The 17,252-nt window shown below is 37.0% G+C and overlaps 2 long non-coding RNA genes across 2 annotated transcripts; one reads left to right on the top strand and one right to left on the bottom strand.

The window, feature by feature from the left end:
* Nucleotides 1-6,287: 6,287 nt before the first annotated feature.
* Nucleotides 6,288-12,237, top strand: LOC126611217 (uncharacterized). Its single transcript, XR_007618742.1, has 2 exons — nt 6,288-6,756; nt 6,933-12,237. It is a non-coding gene; the product is annotated as an uncharacterized LOC126611217 (long non-coding RNA).
* A 2,772-nt stretch (nt 12,238-15,009) lies between these two features.
* On the bottom strand, nt 15,010-15,932 carry LOC126611216 (uncharacterized). Its single transcript, XR_007618741.1, has 2 exons — nt 15,655-15,932; nt 15,010-15,555 (listed from the first exon to the last, which is right to left on the bottom strand). It is a non-coding gene; the product is annotated as an uncharacterized LOC126611216 (long non-coding RNA).
* Nucleotides 15,933-17,252: the final 1,320 nt, after the last annotated feature.

Genomic DNA, 17,252 nt, shown 5'->3' with positions numbered 1-17,252 from the left:
GAGCAATCTAATGAAGGTCACAAACTTGACACTTTTTGTTGTACCAAAGTTTTCCCCAATTTTGTGCATTAACAAAGTCCATAAACTATTTCAAAGGGACATTTTCTAGTTGATCGGTTCTTAGACCTATTGAAGGCAAACTCAACTTGTGATAAAGTGAAATCCCAATTATGTTTTTCTTTTCCAACTAAGCTTCTCAAAATGTTCCCAAGCGATCGATTCACCACTTCAGTTTGACCGTCGGTTTGAGGATGATGGGAGCTACTAAATTAAATTAAAGGTGAGTTCCCACTTTCGCCATAAGGTTCTCCAAAAATGACTGATGAACTTAGGATCATGATCTGATGTGATGGACTTCAGTATGCCATGGAGCTTGACAACCTCTTTGAAATATAAGTCAGCAACACAGGTGGCATCGAAAATCTTGTTACATGGCAGGAAATGAGCCATTTTGGAAAATCTATCTACCACAACAAGTATGGAATCAGCCCCACGTCTAGTTTTTGAAGGCCCTAATACAAAGTCCATTGATACATCCTCCCAAGATGTTGTAGGAACAAGTAAATGAGTATACAAACTTGTATTTTGGGATCTAATCTTGGCTACATGACACACCCGACATCTACTCCCATGCTTGGCCACGTCTCTGTATAATTTTGGCCAATAAAACTTCTCCTCAACAAGTCCCAAGGTTTTATCACACCTAAAATGGCCAGTGAGACCCCCTTTATGCAATTCTGAAATTATAACATCACGCAATGAACACCGAGGTATGCACAACCAGTTGCCATGGAATATATACCCATCTTGCAACACAAACTCAAAAGCTTTCCCAATTTGGCAATCAGACCAAATCTTCCCAAAATCAGGATCCTCCACATATTACTCCTTAAGCATTTCAAATCCAATCACATATGCATGCATAGAAGTTAACAAAGAAGATCTCCTGCTGAATGCATCCGCAACCTTGTTTTAACTCCCTGATTTGTGTAGACTAATAAAAGTGTACTCTTGCAAGTAAGCTACCCATTTCGCATGTCGAGCATTAAGTTTATGCTGACCATTGATATACTTCAAAGCCTTATGATCAGAAAATAAAATAAACTCTCTTTGGATTAAATAATGATACCAATGTTGCAGAGACTGAATTATAGTGTAGAATTCCACATCATATGTTGAGTACTGCTTCTTTGCATCATGTAATTTCTCACTAAAGAAGGCAACAAGTTTTCTTTCTTGACTTAAGACAGCACCAATGCCTTTATGCGACGCATCGCATTCTAGAGAAAATACCTTCTCAAAATTTGGAAGAACTAATACAAGGGTTGTTGTCATTTTTTCTTTTATCAATTCAAAACTGCCAGCTGCTTCTTTAGTCCACTCAAAACAAGCATTCTTCTTTAAACAATAAGTTATAGGAGCAATAAGAGAGCTAAAGTTCCTTATGAATCTCCTATAAAAAGAGGCTAATTCATGAAAGCTGTCTTGAAGGCTGTCTTCCATTCTTCTCCCGATTTGATTCTTATCTGGTGATATCCATTTCTCAAGTTAATTTTCGAAAACACCTGAGAGCGACTCAACAAATCCAACGTATCATCAAGGCACGAATGGGAAACCGATATTTTATTGTGATTTTGTTTATCGCCCTACTGTTCGTACACATTCTCTATGTTCCATTAGTCTTTGGGGTCAAAAAGGCAAGGACATCACAAGGACTCAAGCTCTCTTAAATCAATCCCTTCTCAAGTAACTTCATGACTTGCCTCTATAGCTGTCAGTGTTCATTAGGGCTCGTCTGATAAATTAGATCCTGAAATGAGATTGATTTGGTGTTATATGTCTCTCATAGGTGGTAATCCAGCAGATAGCTCATCTGGTATCACATCAGAGAAATCTTGTAACAAAGACATGATTTCAGGTGGAAGAGAGATCCCAACATTCTCCTTTCTGATCACCAAAGCATGTACGGATGCACCTTTTTCAATTTCTTCCATGAATTCTTCCATGGTGAGGTAGATTATTCCCATCTTCTGTTTGACTATATGCGGTTCTTTTGAAGGCCCCAAAATTACCTTCACTCCATCTTTTTGAAAGCATCATCAATAGCCTTTCGGTCATATTGCCAAGACATTCCTAACAAAAGATGGCAAGCATCCATTGGTACGATATCGCACTAAACTTCATCTTGATATACTTTCCCAATAGAAAATGAGACTAGACATCACTTATCAACATGCACCTAATTCCCTTTTTGGAACCAAGTGAGCTTGTAAGGAACCAGATGCTTTTCTGTCTTTAGTTTAAGCTTGTCGACCATATCTTGATATACAACATTCTCGCAACTACCACCATCAGTTATCACATTGCAAATCTTCCCATTGGTGGTGCACTTATTGCGAAAAATGTTATGACGTAACCAGTAATCGTTGTCGACACGTGCAGTAGTCGTGCTTCGTTGTACAACCAAAGCTTCTCCATGGTTACTCCAGGTGATGTCCTCATCATCTTCTTTATATTCATCATAGACAAGAGGTGTCTCATCCACTTTGGAATCACCCAAAAACAATTGCCCCTCAACAAGGTTGACAAAACTTTGATTTGGACAATCTGTTTGCTTGTGTCCAAAACCAAAGCACTTGAAACATTTAGGCAATCGTTGGGTTGCTGCAGTATGCTTTACGGCACTACTACTGGCACCGTCTTTGCTACCACTTACTTTATCAAAGGCCTTGGGATTTAACTTTGCATTTGCCTTTGTTGATTCGAAAGATTACTCATTCCGATTAGCATTAAACCTACCAACTCTGGTTGTTCGATTGCCCTTCTGCTTCAATTGCTTCTCTACCTTTTTGACTAGTTGGTAGACATCATCATAAGACCAATAAGGTTGCAGGCAAACGACATCATGGATTTCTCTACACAGTCCTCCCAAATAACGAGCTATTGTCTGCTCTTTAAGCTCATCCATACCACATCGAACCATTTATAAATCAAACTCTTCGGTATAGTCATCTACTAATTTTCTACCTTGCTAGAAATTATTCAATTTGGAGTACCACTCCTGGATGTAGTTCTCAAGTTGGAATTTCTTCCTTAACTCATTCTTCATTTTTTCCCATGTGCTAATTCGAGATTTTCCCATCCTTTATCTTTGTACCTTCAATTGCTCTCAGCAAGCTGATGCATACTTGGTCAACTTAATGGCCACAACCTTTCCCTTTCGGTGATCAGGGATGTCTTTGTAATCAAAGATCATCTCAATAGTGTTCAACCAATTTATGAATTCGTCGGGCTTAATCCTCCCTTCAAATTCAGGGATATCAACCTTCATATTGATATCATTGAACCTGTCAGTGGGCTACCCGAAGGGATTGATATCATCCTCTGAGAGAAGTTCATCATCTTGATGGCTTCGGGTTTCAAAGTGCTCTAATCGCTCTACTAATTGCTACACTTGTCTTCTCAAATCCTCATTCTCGATATCACGAGTTTCGTGTCCTGGACCACATCCACTGCAACGACTACTTCGCACCATCGGTTTACAGAAAGGTTAACAGCAGCGGTCCCAAGGAGTTGCTCTGGTACCACTTGATGCAGGTCAGGTTATCCTACAGAGAATAGGAAATGAAAGCAGCTAGCAATAAAGCAATTGGAAGCAAATAAAGTTCTTTGATTAATAAACTCATAGAGTTATATTGTCTTATCTCCAAAAATTGAATACATCTCCTGCTTCCAGCAAACTTATAGGGAAGAAAATAAGACATAACATTACAATAAAGGCATAAAACAAGTCTCTAGGCATAACTTAATAACCACCAGTTCCCAAACTATTGAATAATTAATCTTGAAACTTGATGGGTCTTTTAATGTATCTTCTTGGTCTGTCTTTTGCAATGTTATGCGACCATTCAAATGGTCCATCATCAAATATATTTGACTCATTCCTTGTTTGTTGTAAAAAAGACATTAAAAAGTAAGAAGTCAAATGACTCAGCTGCCACATCATTTATGGCAGCCCCATTGGAGAACATATGAATGTCTTTTAATCATATGTAGCTTATTTAACATCGAGATCTTACTTTCTAGCTGTTTTTTTTTTCAACAAACAAAGAAGGAGTCAAATACATTTAACTTAACTTTTTTTTGCATGGATCTTGTCACATCCCCGCCCAGGCCCCTACCACATCCTGGGTTCAACTCTACCGTAGCACGATATTGTCCGCTTTGGGCGCCGACCATGCCCTCACGATTTTGTTTCTGGGAACTCACGCGAGAGCATTCCCAGGATGGGTATTGTAACATCCCACATCGCCCAGGGGAGTGGATTCTGTAAGCCTTATATGTATATTCCCATCTCTACCTAGCACGAGGCCTTTTGGGAGCTCACTGGCTTTGGGTTCCATTGGAACTCCAAAGTTAAGCAAGTTCGCGCGAGAGCATTCCCAAGATAGGTGACTTATTGGGAAGTTCTCGTGTGAGTTCCCAGAAACAAAATCGTGAGAGCGTGGTCGGGGCCCAAAGCGGATAATATTGTGCTACGATAGAGTCGAGCCGGGGATGTGAAAATTTGGTATCAGAGCTAATCACTGCCCGGAAGTGTGTAGACGAGGACGTCAGGCCCCTAAGGGGGGTGGATTGTAACATCTTACATCGCCCAAGGGAGTAGATCCTGTAAGCATTATATGTATATTCTCATCTCTACCTAGCACGAGGCCTTTTAGGAGCTCACAGGCTTCGGGTTCCATTGGAACTCCAAATTTAAGCGAGTTCATGCAAGAGCATTCCTAGGATGGGTGACTCACTGCGAAATTCTCGTGTGAGTTCCCAAAAACAAAACTGTGAGGTCGTGGTCGGGGCTCAAAGCAGACAATATCGTGCTACGGTGGAGTCGAGCACGGGATATGGTGGGGGCCCGGGCTGGGATGGGACATATCTCATTGACAACCAATAGAATAAAAACTAAAATCAATTTTAATTATTTTTTAATAGTTAATGTAATTACGGTCCAAATATAATAACAAAATAAATATTTGATACATCCATTAGGGAAAAAAAAATTTAACATTTGTATTCAACTAGCCACACCAACCATTAAATGAAATATATATATATATATATATGGCTTTTTAGCAAAAATATTTCCTGAGATTTGCATAGCTCCTTACTTTGGTCACTGAGATTTGAAATCGATATAATTGGTCTCTGAGTCTACCATCAATCATTGTGGTCATTCGGTGAAAAATTATGTTAAATAAGAATAAAAAAAATAAAACTACCCTCAATTTGATAAACAATATGCCAAAATGATTTGACAAAATTGAGGGTATATTTGTCATTTAATTCTTATTTTATGGAGATTTTTTATAGAATGACAAAAATGATTGCTTGTGAACAAACTTAGGAACTAATTCTATCAATTTCAAATCTCAAAAACTAAAGAGAGAATTTATGCAAATCTCAATAACCATTTTGACTAAACAACCTCTATATGCCACGCCCTCAAATTAGTTCGTTTTTATATCAAATAAATAAATTAATAAGTCACTAAATAGGTAAGCAAAGCAAATCATTTTGATGTGTGACGTTGGTGGTGTCCGCATGAGCAATGGTTTTGGTCGACTTTGGATGTCGGCATAGAAAAACAAGTGAGGGGAAAAACAAAAATGTTCCATTCGAATCAACTATACAAAGTTTGTTGGGTATTGTCTTCTTTTTACTTCAATGTCCTATTTTTCTTTCACCTGCACACAATCATGCACATAAATATTTCGAACAGATTCTATTTTCGGACAAAAAGATATTTGCACTTCAATTGCAATTTCTTTACAGTCATAGAAAGTGAAATGGCTAAATAAAGAGTGTTAGAGCTCATTTGTGAAATACTTTTATACGAAACACTTTTCCACCCATAAGTTTGTGCTTGAATTGTAAATATATAAAATTTTCTTGTTAAAAAATACGATGACTTTTTGATAAAAAAAAGGATAAATTACATTTTATCATCTCAAGTTTATGTGCAATTGCAACCTTATATAATATCTTTAAAACATTTCAATTTTATACACAAACTTATATTTTGTTGCAATTTTATACGTTCATTAATCAAACTGTCAATTTAATTAAGTGATGATGTGGTAAATAAATGACTCACATATTTTAATGACATGTTATATAACAAAAATGTTTAATTATAAAAAAATATTCAAATACGAAATAAAATCAAAACAAAGTAAAACTGGGCCCCCCCCCCCCCCCCCCCTTTCCTTCTTCCACCCGAGCATTGGGCCTCCATCCCCTCCTTCTTTCTTCATCACCGCCACCCTCCATCCCCTCCTTTCTCCATCACCGCCACCCATCCAATGTCAGTCCTCCCCCTCCCAATCCCTAAAACCCCCATTCTCTAATTTTGCCAATTTCTTCTGATTCTTCTTCTTATCCCTAAAACAAAGTAAAAAGGTGCCCATCGGCCCCATCCGCTCTTATCCCTGACCCTGAGCGTACGGCCTCCATCTCCATCTCCTCCTCCTTTCTCCATACAACAACCGTGTTCATCCCAAATCTCCTTAAAAATTGCTGATTCTTCTCCTTCCCAAATTTCTGATTCTTAAATTTAAATATTAATTTAATATTTTTTATGATTCTTCTGCTTCCCAAATCACCTTAAAAAAATTCTCTCTAGGCCTTTGACCTGAGGTGACTTGTTTCAGAGAGAGCCCAACGTGTTTAGGCTGCATCTGATAAACTCAAAGTCGTAAGGTATTGCTTCAGAAACCCGAAACTGTATGGCTCGATATAAATTATTTTCCTTCGCCAGTTTTTGTATTTTTTTTTTCATATTGTATACACGATTTATCTCTAGCTCTGTCCAATCCCAACAAAAATGCTCCCATTGATCCTCATTTGATTTGCTACTTTGACGATTTTCACAGCAGATTTCAAATTTTCAAACAATTTTTTGTATTTTGGCTTGTGATTCTTGGGCTTCGAGGTCAATGTTCATGTGATTCAGGAGTTGAATTCGTCGTCTGCAATCATCAATTTGGGATTTGGGGCTTTCTGGATATGCAGCTGGAGAAGGAGGCAGTTTCTCTGCCCTCCCACCACTTCTGGTCTCCTCTCTTGTTTTGTGTTGTTACGGTTAAGTTACGTCAACATTTTATATTACTATTTCTTTTTGTTTTATTATCTCTATAAAAAAATATAAAATATTAACGTGGTTTAACCCAAAATTTGATGTGAAATTTAATTATCACTCAAATTAAAACCCTATGATTGTAGTATATGAAAGTAGGAATCGTTTTAGGCCGGAGATTAGAAGGGCTGCTAATTAACACAAATAAGATTAAAAAATACTAAACTAGACTCTATAAACTTAAAACTGACTTAAATGACTCAAAACAGCAACAAACAATAAAAAAGACTCAATTCTAGACCTAACAAATGATTTGGACGAAAATAAAACTTATCTTGACTCAAAAGACTAAAAGAAAATAGATTATGACTCAACTAACTCAAAACACACTAAAAAGACTCAAAACAGCACAATACTAGTGATTAGACTCAAAACAGACTCTAGAGAGTTATTTGGACGAAAATAAGACTAATAAGACTCAAAACACTAAATTGGACAGTTTAAACACTTTTCTAACTAATCTAAGACACTTAATTAAAATGGGGATTGATTTGGACGAAATTTAACTAAACTAAACAGATTGCAAAGCAAAGTAAATTAGGTGAATTGAATGGTGAAAACTTAGCCAGATGATCATTCTCCACACATAACATATGCATATAAACCAATTTCTAGTATTGTTCCCTTAGACTATGAATGACAACATCCCAAGTTAACCATGACAACACAAATTAACCATTATATTTTCCTTATTTCATTGAATTAGACGGGATAGGCATCACAACCAAATTATCCTTATCAAGTTCCCTAACTATGAAAAGCATGATAGAAAACATATCAAAGGTCATTAAGTTCTTTGAAAATCATAAGCATTGATGAGTCATTCGTAACTATGAAAAGCATGATACTCCTGCCAAGGATTTACTTAACACAATCGTGACTAGTAACCTCCACTACTTGTGAATATAAATTCATAACGATTAGGTGAAACTCCCTTATACTCTAACATCAAATTCATGCATACAAATTAAGTATGCATCCTCAATTAACATACATGAACAAGTTTTAATAACTCAGATAAGCAAATCACATTCAAGACTTTAGAAACAATAACTGGATGTAATCAATTCATATAAAGCATATAATCATGGCTTCGAATTCACCTCCAACTATAAAAAAATTAGTTCCTCATGTTCGCAATTAAACAAATATATCTTAAATTAAACATTGAAAACAAAGATAGAATACACCTAGAAACGCTCCAACACTCCAATGTCTTGAATGGCAAGCACGGCTCCAAGTGGCTTCTTCTTCTCCTTCCTTGCACAACTGCGGCACAATGGGGATTTTCTGAATTTAGGCTCTTGTATGTGTGGTGGATGGGGTAGAAAAATATGGTAGAGGGTGGGTTGATTACCTTCAGTTATTGTTTCGTAAAACATGAATGTGATTTACTTATCTGTTTGATTGATAACTTATTCTTGTGTGTTGATTAAGGATGCATACTTAGTTTGCATACATGAATCTGATACTAAATTATAAGAGACTTTCACCTAATCGTTAGGAACTTATAATTAAAAGTAGTGAAGGTTGCTAGTCACAATCGTGTTAAATAGATTCTTGGTTGGAGTATCATGTAGTTCATAGTTATGATAGCCTTGTCAATACTTATGATTTCCATGGAATTTAATGATCTTTGAATGTATCTCTATCATGCTGTTCATATAGGGAACTTGAGAAGAATAATTTGGTTGCAATGCGTTGTCCATTCAATTCAATGAATTTAGGGACATCTGAGAGTTAATTAGTGCATTCACAATTGATTTGGGGCATTGTCATTCATGATTTAAGGAAACAATACTGGAAATTGATTTATTTTGCATATGTTTATGTGTGGAGAAGGACCCTCTAACTAGCCTATTTCACCATTCAATTCACCCAATTTCATATCTAGTTTGATTTAGTTTTGCAATCTGTTCAATTTAATTAATTTCGTCCAAATCAATCCCCATTTAATTAAGTGTCTTAGATTAGTTAGAAAAGTGTTATAATCTATTCAATTTAGTGTTTTAAGTCTTCATAGTCTTAAATTCGTCCAAATAACTCTATAGAGTCTGTTTTGAATCTATTTGATAGTATTGTGCTGTTTTGAATAATTTGAGTCAGTTTTGAGTCTTAAGTGTTTAGTTTTGTGTTTCTAAGTCTAATTTTGTGTTTCTAAGTCTAGTTTTGTGTTTTTGAGTCATATTTGTGTTGATTAGCAGCCCTAGTTAATTCCTGGTCTAGAACGATCTCTACTTGCTTAATACTACAATTACATATTTAATAGGGTTTTGATGCGAAAATTAACTTAACACACAAATTAAACCCTCTTGTTGACAATTGTAGTATGGATAAGTAGAGATCGTTCTAGACCGGGGATTAGGAGAGATTGCTAATCTACTCTAAACTGACTTAGAAACACACAAATAAACATAAAAACACTTAATAAGACTCACAAGACTCAAAACAAACTTAAAAGACTCAAAACTGCCTAAAAACAACACTAAGGCAGTTTCTGCTACTAACACAAGTTTTGGACGAAAATTGATTATATCTTGACTCAAAACACTTAAAAAACACAATCTAAAATAAGTTCTAACTAATATGACTCAATATAGTAAAGGGGATTTTGGTTTTGGACGAAAATAAGGAAAACAAAGCAAGAATTAAAACTAAACAGATTTGCACGAAATTTGTTGAATTAGATGGATGATGGGCTAGCTAGAGGGTTCTTCTCTACACATGACACTTGCATTCAAATTGATTTCCAATTGCTTCTCTCAATAAGTCATGAAACTCAATACTCCAGGTTAACTGTGACAACACTTTTTTAACCTTCAAGTTCTCCTTAAGTTAATGAATTGGATGGGAAAGCACATACAACAATTCAAAGCATTCTCTAAAAGTCCCCTACGTGAAAAGCACAATAAAGGTACAATCAAAGATCATTAAGTTTTATGAAAACTATAAGCATTGACAAGGCAATTGTAACTATGAAAAACATGAAACTTTTGCCAAGAATTCACTTAACATGATCGTTTATAAGCGACCTTCACTACTTGCAAATATAAGTTTGTAACTATTAGGTGAAACTCCCTTATATTTTAGCTTCAAATCCTTGCATGAAAACTAAGTGTGCACTCTTAATAAACATACAAGAATAAGTTATCAATCAAACGGTTAAGCAAATTGCATTCACAACTTATGAAATAACAACTTAAGGTAATTAATTCATAATGCAAATATAATCATGGTTTTGAATAGCCCCTTAGCCAAGAAGGGCTTAGTTCCTCATGTTCACAAAACAAAGATACATAAAGTTAGACATTGAACACAAAGAATGAAAATACCTAGAAATGCTCCAACAATCCAACGTCTTGAATGTCAAGCACATCCAAGGGTCTCCTTCCTTCTTCTTTGTTGCGGCACAAGGGATGGGTGAAGATTTTTGTGGTGATTTGTGGTGGTGGATGGATATAGGTTGGTTATGGTGAAGGGTGGAGTCGTTTAGAATGGTCTGAAAAGGGTTTTATTTATAGGGAAATGAAGGGCTACGAATTTATTAAATTTGAAATCAGAAATCAATGGAAAATAGGCAAGAAAGGTGCAGGAATTAAAAAGAATAGGAAAGGGAAATTCGGCAGAAATTGTAGGACATATTTTAGGAATGTGTTTTGGGTCAGAAAATAGGCAAGAAAGGATATAAGGTGTGGCATAGGTTAAGGGAGAAAGGGAAAGGAGATTAGGGACACAAAATAGGGAAGAAAACAATCCCCTTGCACGACAAGGCATTGGACAAAAACAGGAATGTGTTTAATTGCTGGAACTAGGAAAACAAGAAAGGGAAACAAGGAAGGTAAAGTAGGAAAATAGGAAGGTGGGTGCGGCAAAGATTAGGGATAGATCTAGGTCTTCTAGAAGCATTTATTTAGTGTCCTAAAATATTTAGGAAGCCTCCTTGCAGCTGGAACATAGGTGAATTAGGATTACGAAAGTTTAGAGCCAAAGATGGAAACCTTCACAAATGGAAACCTCTAAGAATAGAAACTTCCAACTTTAGAAACTTTGGCTTCCAATTCTGAACTCTTTGTTCTTCATTTCTTTCATCTCATTATTCATTCCTGGCCTCCTTTGGTCTTCAATTTCGTCCATTCACTTGGCTCCAAGCATGTGTTATCCATTCCATGCCCAAAAATGCTCCAAAAGGCTCCAAAATGCACTTCTTTACCACATTAACCTTTTGGACCTACAAACACACGAAAATAGCTTAAAATACTAAAATAACTACGAACTAACAATATAAATGCCAAAGGGCTTTGAGGATCCTCACAAGCTAGATAGGGAGTACAAACTGAGGAAAGCTTTCTACGGTCTTAAACAAGCCCCACGTGCTTAGTATGATAGATTATCTTCCCATCTTCTTACTCATGGTTATATTCGTGGCTCTGTTGATAAAACTTTGTTTGTTAAGAAGATTAAATCTTATGATGTGATTGCTCCAGTGTATGGGGATGACATAGTTGTTGGGTTTACTTCTGATTCTCTTGTGAAACAATTTATTGATATGATGACAAGTGAATTTGAGATGAGCTTGGTTGGTGAATTAGATTACTTCCTTGGACTTCAAGTGAAACAAGAAAAGGATGGCATCTTCATTTCTCAAACAAAGTATGCCAAGAACTTGGTGAAGAAGTTTGGCCTCGAAGGTTCAAAAGTTGCTAAATCTCCCATGAGCACATGTAACAAAATTCACAAAGACTCTAGTGGCAAGGATGTTGATCAGACTCTATAGATAAGTATGATTGGCAGCTTACTCTACCTAACTTCTAGTCGACCAGACATCACATTTTCTGTTGGGGTATGTGCACGGTTTCAAAGCTGCCCCAAATAGTCTCACTTACAAGCAGTTAAGAAGGTTATCAAGTATGTTAATATTTAGTATATGATTATGGATTTTAGGGGAAATTTACACTTTTTTCGATTCCGTACGGGTTAGTAAACATGTATCAATTTAATGGGAGCTTAACCTATGGATACAAAAACAAAAAATACATTTCAAGAACTCCACTAGTTTTGAAGCATTTCGAAGAGAGACAAAAGTCGAAACCACAACAAATCTAGCTAAAAAATAATCAAATCAAATTTTAAAATTTCAATCGTGCCCTTAATAGACTTGTCCAAAACTACACCACTCATAAAAACGTCAATTGACTTTAGATTTGTCAAAATTAATTTTTGCAAGATCAATTTTATAATGTTTTTGCACATTTGCCAGAATAGTTTCACAATACATGCACTTCTGCAAGATTAGTTTAAAAATTCTAGCAATTCTACAAGATCAGTTTCAAAATTCATGCATCCAAATTATCAAACCTCAAAATCAAATACTTTAAGATAATACTAGAATAAAAGCTAAAATAATTCTCATAAAAAAAAACTCATAAATCTAGGTAACAATATGAAGAAGAAGAGAATGAGAGAGAGAGGTCAGAAGGAGGAGAGAAAAAGCGAGACAAGTATTGAAGAGAAAAGAGGAGAAGGAGGGAAATAAGGAGATATAAACTCATCTTCAACCATAGAGGGGTAAAATTGTGAATGAAAAGGCAATTAAAATAACAACTCTAACATCACCTAACACATGGATAATGTTGGAACCAAATTCACGCACTGTTGAGGACGAAGGAGTTATGCAAGTCCGACCACATGTAAGAAAGCAAACAATCGTAGTCAGACTTTGAGTACCAGCAGGATATCGGCCAAAGGCTTTTCGTAGTCAAGTTAGTAAGCAATATTAAAACTAAAGTAGGGGGCAAGAGAATAAGCAAAGATTATGCATTATGCAAATGAAGTGCTTTATATGCGTTACCAGAGTTATGCCCTAGATGACAATATTTATAATAGTCGGGAGAGAGAGCTTTTAGGATATGAAATCCGTATTGAACTGGGACAATCCATGAGGATATCTAGGATTTGATATAGGAGTGGTTACTTATGGCCATGCCAATATCTAGATTGCAGGAATCTCTAAGAATATAGGAAACCGGTCTGATCCCCAGTCAGATTAGGTTATCGTGTCTTGCAGAACAAAAATAGTTAACTCAATGAAGTCAACTGACTTTGCTTACTTTTCTAGAGTACAACAGAATGTGGTGGCATCGTTGGTCCGTTTTGAGCAGCTTAATTTGATTGGAGTCGTTGAATTTATGACTCGACGTCTAAGGTGCACATATTCCGATCCGCTCTACTTTGGCCCTTCAAAATTCATGGTCTAGTAAATACCCCTAACTATAGGATGTACACCTAAAGGCATTCTGAGCATCTCTATGAAAGCGAATATGCTGATTTCCCAGTAGAAAGCTAAAAGCCTCTCCCAGAAGTAACTGGAGAGTTTTCTCGTATATAATCATGTTGTCATTCGTGGGAAAAGCCATGAGATCTAGTATATGAAAACTAAAGCCGTCGTCGAGCTTTGCTCGAATGTGTATTAGATGACCGATCTTCTGACCAGGTTTTCTTCCTTTGATCCCCGCTTGCTCGTGCATTACGCTCCTCATTAAGGTCTGTTGTGCGTACACGATTGGCATATGAAGTCAATCACTAAACCGATAACTAATTTCAAATACTTGGCTTGAATCCTTTGGTTAGCTTCTTCATCATCTTCTCCTTAGAGAGAAGCTAAAAGAAGTGTTATAGTCTAGTGAAGCGGGCCATATACTTCACAACTGTATTAGTGCCCTACTCGATAGTAGCGTACTCCGCCTTGAGCTCATTTCGAAATGATTATGGGAAATCTTGCTTGTAAAATGTAGTATGAAAACGCTCCCAAGTAATGGATCTCACAGCTGCTAGTAAAGAACGAGTAATCTACCACTACTAATATGCTTTACTTGTCAATATATACACAGCAAGGTCCACCTACTCCTCAGATAAACAACACAAAACAGTGAAAATTCTAGCAATCTAGTTGATTGAAGACTCAGCTGCCCGTAAATCAGTAGTACCATTAAATGAAGGTGGCTTATGAATGTGGAACTCTCCATACAAAGACTTCCCTTTAGGAGAAGTTGCACAAACATGGGCCTGCATAAGCTATGACAAATCCTCAATGGCCCGGAAAGCCCCATCGGGTTTATCATAATCATGCCTAGCCTCCTAATCAGTACCAGAAGCTTTGTCATCGTTAGGAACATCATCCCCAATCGGCTGGGTTGCACCGTGTAAAGTCGTCTTCATATGTTTGAAGAATGAAAAAATTCAATGTAAGCAAATAAATAAAACTCGAGTCAACTCATGCCAGGTCTAGCTACCTATGACCTACCAAAGGCTTCCTTATTCTAATAAAAAGGTATAAGAATTCAATACCTAAGCTTTGATACCACTAAAAGTTGTCATACCCTGATCCCGACATATGTCTAGGATCGACACATGACGCTCGATTGTAGGGGGTGTGAGGAATACATACAAGCTACCCAAATACAAACTGAGATAGAAATTCATAATAAAAGTAAAGTGGTGGGGTCTTTATCATAATATACAACAATTGTACAACAAATGCAATCACTAGGGTAATATGCTCGCAACCTCTCAAAAAAGAAAATCCAAAAAAAGTACGAGGAAAGATATAGGGGTAACCTAAGTATTCCAAGCTCTCTAACCTCTAATTGCTACCCCAAAATCTCCTCGCATCTACTCAGACCTGTCTCATGTACAATCACCCCCTACACTATGGGAATGGTGCACCGGGCAAAGTAACAACAAGGATAAGCTGCGAAACTCGTATGATTGACAATAATCCGATGTATATGAGAACCATAAAACAAGTCCATAGATCACAGTTTACAAACATCAATCATAAAATCATATTTTATAAAACCATAAACAATCCGCTGACAATCCCGAAAGAATAACACATACATCCATCAGCCTTTCTAACTCAAACCACAAAGGTTCTTAATCTATAGTTCATAAAAGCACAGAGAACTAGGGCTAGAGGGATGCAGTTCGACTAAAGCATACTACTCTTAAGCTTCCACATTCTAGACCGACTTCAAGGAACAAACGGACCAACAAAGACAAAGGATGCGATTACAGACCACTTAACAAAATCTTACACAGATCAGGTTCCGGACTATTTAGCGAAATTCGACAAAGACAAAGGATGCGATGTCGGGCTATTGCCACACGTCACCGTAAGCCACTATTGGCCGACCACGAGCCGCCTTATGCCATCACTTGTTCTGCTAAGCGTGGGATAGTCTTGATGGGAATCTCAGAGTTTATACCTGAGGGTCCTAACAAAATATTCCCCTTCCTTCAACCTTCCTCCGTCATCGGTTGTGTGGACAGCAGCAGTCGGAATCTGGCAATTTTCGCTGGAATTTCTGAGAATTTTCAAATGCTTATAATTGTATCATTTTTCAACTAAATTTGACGATTCATATACCAAAATGAAGCTAGAGAAGGATAGAACACATTTATACCTATTTGAAGTCCAAAAATTGGCTGGAAACTATCTGAAATAGATGGGAAACTCTTGGCCCATTTTGAAGCTCACGGTTCCTTAGTTAGGTTGTTCACGAAACAAACCCCATAACTGGGTTTGTGGGGACAAGATTAGCACGATGTGATGTTTGTTCATTGATAAAACGTTTAGAAATGAAGGTGGTGTGGTGTGTTTTTCCACGGTAGAAAGGGAGAGAGTTCAACAGATTTTGAGAGAGTTTGAGAGAAGATATATGAGAGTGACCGAGAGAAAATGAGAAAGAGTGTTCAAGTTGTTTTTTGGGAGTAGGCCATACGTGGCTCACAATTTAAGATCAAAAAAGGATAACCACATGTGCCAAATAAATGGTAAATTACCAAAATGTCATTGATGTTCCAAGACTTGAGAATCTTCGTTCTAGCTTCGAATTACATTCCGCTTGCGCCTATGTATTCATATCGACATGTACTAACCAAATATGCCAAGAAATGTGGCAAAATATGGAAGGATCAAATACGTCCATGTAAAACTCTATCTAGCCCAACATAGGCATTTTCGTCATTTAGCATATTTCGATAAATGATACACTGAAAATAAAAATGCGTCGTGGCAACAAAGAGATACGAAATAGAAAATCTAAATAGTGAATGAATTTCACAGCAAGTATGTCTTCTAGTTTCTTAAACTGTGAGAGGATAAAATTCGGTTTTGACTCCTAGGCCAATATCAATCATCCAAAGAGATGATGTTGCATAAGATAAGCCTATGATGGGTAAACTAACGAGAAAAGTCCACCAAAAACATGATAACCATGTGTGTGCCATGACTCTTCATTCGCATATAGCAAGGAAAACGTGTCTGACATTGCACGAGGAACCACTAAGGAAGAAGGAGCGAAAGACATATCATTGTACTTGTTCTCTAAGTGTCAGAATCTTAAAAATAGGGAAACAAGTCAAAGAACAAGGTACGCAATCAAAACCCTTGGTTAAAGAACATGAATTTAATTGACTGACTTGAGCGTTGGAGTACCTTTTGCAGGTACCCCCACCTAAACGAAGTTTTAGAGAAAGCCTGTTCAAGGATGCCTCTGACGAGGGACTCGGCGAACATGTGGATTACGATCAACGAACCTGTGGAGGTATTTCTTCATGTAGGAAATTTCGCACAAACAGTTGGCGCCGTCTATGGGTAATCTCTCACAAAATCAAGTTACAAACATTACTAGATCCACACAAGAAGTTCTAAATCATTCTGGAGACGCAGGCACTCGATCAAGACACTCAAGGTCTCAATCCCAAAATTATGAACCCGGTCTCGCCATGGAACAATTTAGAAAGCTAATGGAGGAATTGCGTGAAACAAAATAGAAAGTAGAAGAACCTTTGAAGAAGGCTAAAGCGAAAAATGTAAATGAGGACATGATCGGGACCAAGAGACAACATGCAGAAGAAGAAGATAAGGATGGTAGCTCGAGTAGCTCGCCATCCAGCAATCGTGTTGAGGCACCAAAAAATCGGAGCGACGTTGATCATAAGGAAAAATGATCTAAGAAGGTAAACATGTTGATCTGCAAGAGTAAATTGAAAAATAATG

Source organism: Malus sylvestris, chromosome 17, assembly GCF_916048215.2.
Source record: "Malus sylvestris chromosome 17, drMalSylv7.2, whole genome shotgun sequence".
In the NCBI taxonomy this organism is placed as follows: domain Eukaryota; kingdom Viridiplantae; phylum Streptophyta; class Magnoliopsida; order Rosales; family Rosaceae; genus Malus; species Malus sylvestris.
Note: the sequence above shows the minus strand (reverse complement) of the source record. Positions and strands in the feature narration are given on the sequence as shown.